General features: G+C 31.2%; 1 long non-coding RNA gene across 1 annotated transcript; it reads left to right on the top strand.

Annotated features, from left to right (window-relative positions):
- On the top strand, positions 2,416–3,180 carry LOC110435093. The gene is made up of 2 exons (XR_002452757.1): positions 2,416–2,733; positions 2,898–3,180. It is a non-coding gene; the product is annotated as an uncharacterized LOC110435093 (long non-coding RNA).

Raw genomic sequence — 4,107 nt, 5'->3', positions numbered from 1 at the left:
TATATATATATATATATATATATATATATATATATATGGTAAATTTTTCGTACTCTCTAGGAGTAGTTACTCCCTACTCTAAACCAAGTACATGAGTGCCACACTCCCTTACCGGGTCAACAAACGAGTAGATCCGATAGAGGATATACCGTTCGATTTTTATGTCGATAGGCTGTATAGGTATCCACATCTAGATATTTCAAGTGAGCAGTGCCGGTGGAAATCATCCGGTCCGAACGGCCGGACCGAAGCCGCTGGCCGAACAGTGCGCGGGAGGACGCGCGGGAAGGCCACGCGCGGGGAACCACGACAGACTTTGCGCGGAGTAATAGCAGGTACGTACGGTTTACTTCTCTTTTTTTATATTTAGTTTCCCTTTCCTTTCTTTTTTCTTTTCGTTTTCTTTTTATTGTTTTATTTCCTTGTTCTTATTTATTCTTCCTTTTTATTTTTAGTTCTCTATATGTTTTTTATTCTTAATTTATTTTTTTCTTATTTGCATTTTACCTTTTATTTTTCTTTTTATTTTGATTTCTTTCTATCATTTTTCCTTTTTTATATTTATTTCCTTTTTATTTTTTAAGTTTTTATTCATTTTTATTTTATGTGTTTTTTTATTATGTTGTTGTTTTGCTATGAGTCCACGTGTGCTTCAAAGCTTATGCTTGTTTAACCATATGGCATGTTGCAGCTGCTTCTCAACCTTATCAACATGTTTTCTGTTTTTTTCGCTTCTCCGTGTTTTCTAGTTCTTTTCTTATTTTATTTATTGATTTATTTATGTTTCTTTTAGTTTTTTGTTTTGTTATTTTCAAATATTTTCTTTTTATTTTTTGTTTTCTATGTTTTTTCATTCAATTTTTATTTATTTTAGTTTTAATTATACTTCGTTATTTTGTGTTCATTTTTGTTTCATACTTTATTATTTTTCCTATTTATTTTCCTATGTTATTTAATAGATAAATGTAATGTGATATTCATGTAGTATATATATTATCTTACTTAATTATTTTTATTGATATTTTTTATTTTTTATATTCCATGTGATGTTTTGCTATATTTTTTCGATGTACATGTGGTATATAATGTCATGTTCTATGATGATTTTTGTGATGTTCGCGCAGTATATATGTGATGTTCTTTGATGATTTTTGTGATGTTCTTTGATGGTTTTTGTGATCTTCATTTTTATTTCTTTTTTGTTATTTAATTTTTGTTATTTTCAATTTTTATGTTTCTTTTATTTAATTCCTCCTTTTTTTCCTTTCCTTTTCTTTTATTATATTTATCATTTTTTCTCCAGTTTATTTTTGTTTTTATTTTCTTTTATGTGATTTTTATTGTTATTTGTAACTTTTAAAATCCTTGTTCAACGTACTCATTTATTTTTATGTGTTCTACATATTTATCATTTTCATTTGTTAATAATTATGTTGTATGTTTCTTAGTTGCTTTACTCTAATTAATTGCTTTAATATTTTTTTTACTTTTATATTTTTTCTATATATGATATTCACGTAGTATATGTTTAATATTATATATTATGTTATATCGTGTTTACATAGTATTTATATAATATTCTATGATAATTGTGTTCTTCATATAGTAGTATATATACGTAATGTTTTATGATGTTTTATGTGATGTTCCCTTAGTATATATGTGATGTTCTATGATATATTTAGTGATGTTCGCGTAATATATATATGCGATGTTCTATTATATATTTAGGAATGTTCTATGGTATATTTAGTAATGTTCACTTAGTATATATGTGTTGTTCTATAGTATATTTCAGGATATCTAAAAAGTATACACGTGATATTTTTTAAATCTTCTCTATTATATGTTTTTCTTTTTTTTCTTATGCATTGCTCTAGATTTTATTACTTTTTATTTATGTTATGTATATGATATTCTAGTTTTGAGATTTTGAGAAGAGTTGTTTATAGTACCAATATCATAAACCTAAAACTAAAATATTGTTCTTCTAAATCCAGAACAATTTTTACTAAGACGGAACATTATTTTCTAAACCTAGAACATCATCTCTACTCAATAAAAGACAATGTTCTATTTTCTTAAAATAATTGTTCGTTAATAAAATTTTATTTGAATATATTCATGTGAGATCTTGTTTTGAAGGTTTTATTGTAAGAAATTTGATGGTGTGATTGAAATTTAATTTGGATGTTTAGTTTAAGAGTTATGATTTTTTTAATTTGTTAAAAAGTCATTTGTACGTGTGAGTGGGTAGAGGATGGGATAGCCTGTCATCTATCCGCTTGTCCTACTGTTGCTGATGCGAGTTAGACAGCCAATAGAAATTCAGAGAACTATGAAGTGAAGGAAAGAATCTCGTCGATAGAAATTGGAGCTGTGCGGGAAATAACTGGAGCTCACGCAGAAAATATTGCGCTGGAGACTGCCGGACGGTAGTTTCCGTCCGAACAGCCGGACCCGAAGACCCCTCGCAGTGCCGGACGCTCTCCACGTGCAATCGCCCGTGACCCCACGACCTTCCCTCATCTCCACTCTGATGGTGGCGGCGCCCAGACAGGATCAGCGGCGGCGCCCCATCCCGTCCTCGACTCCATCGGTGACGGTGCCCAGCCAACATCAGCAGCGACGCTCACCTTCCTCGACTCCATCAGCGACGGTGCCGAGCCAGCATCAGCAGGGCCCCTCCGTGCCCCCTTCTCATCGGCGCATGGTCATCCCATCGATCAATCCGTAGGCAAATGTCTTGCTTATCCGTTTTGCTTCTTTCCTGATCAAGAGCACCTAGCCCCACGTCTGTGTTGCTCACCTGTGTTGCGTGTTTCCATCTCAATTCACTAATCCATCTTGTTGTGATCGATTTGTTAATTCTAATTTAATATCCTTGCATATTGCAGATCCGAATAGGAGGCTTATCATTGCAGATTGCAGATCTGGTTGATTTTATTGATCTTGTTGCTATCACATTTCTAATTTTCTACTTAAATCAAATCATCTTCTCTTGGATACAAGGCATTCTCTCATTGTCTCTTGCGGCGATCTTTGCTTCTCTGCACTTGTTGTCGACGGTCACATGGAATTAAAAAGAGTATTTCTAGATATGTTTCAAAGAAGTGTATGTTTAGATACTAAAAAAAGTGTATGTTAGATACTTTTTGAAAGAAGAGTATGTTTAGATACTTTATCACAGAAGAATATCATCGATACTCTTTTTATAAATTATAAGGTGTTATTCAATACTTCCTTGAATATGGTTGTATCACTGAATATATTTTTAGATTATAGTAGTGGCAATACATTGTTCTATATTATTTTTAACAAAGTTTGTTCTATATTTTCCCGGTACAAGTATATTTCATACTACTACTACTACAGTATTATAATTTTTTTCTCAGAGTACTCGGCGATGATGTATGTATGTATACATACTCTCGGCGATGATGTATGTATGTATACATACTCCCAAATAATTAAACAATTTTCAATGTATATATATATATATACTTTCAAACAATTAAATAATTTACCATGTTTGTATACATACTACCAAATGATATTACGTATGTATACATACTCCCAAATAATTAAATAAAAAATGATACTATGTATTTATACATACTCCTAAATAATTAAATAATTTAGTTTATGTTAGAGTATACAAAGTTATCCACGGAGGCACATCAGATGCAAGATGCTACTTATCGGATCCTACTCACCCGCGTAGCTCTCAATAGAATTCAATGGCATATCATGAAGGGAGTAATTACTCCCGGGAGTATAGAAAATGCACCCTATATATATATATGATATTTAATGAGTATCAGTAGAATAGATATGGAATATATTTTTACAATAAGCTCATTTAAAAATATAAATAGTCATACTATTTTCTTTATACTTAGTCAAACTTTAAAAAAGTTTGACTAATCGATAAGTAAGGTATGCATTTATTTGGGACAATGAGGGAGTACAATAGATTAAACATCAAGTTGAAAAAAGCAACTAGGAAGGTTGAGGATGAAATTTGAAAGAATTATCCCCGTCACTTTCAACCACATGCGTGCATTCCTTATAAGCCTACAAAGTTTATCTTAGAGGATAGATACA

This window comes from Sorghum bicolor, chromosome 4 (genome assembly GCF_000003195.3).
Source record: "Sorghum bicolor cultivar BTx623 chromosome 4, Sorghum_bicolor_NCBIv3, whole genome shotgun sequence".
Classification (NCBI taxonomy): domain Eukaryota; kingdom Viridiplantae; phylum Streptophyta; class Magnoliopsida; order Poales; family Poaceae; genus Sorghum; species Sorghum bicolor.
The sequence above is the reverse complement of the archived record's forward strand: the minus strand, read 5'-3'. Positions and strand labels throughout refer to the sequence as shown.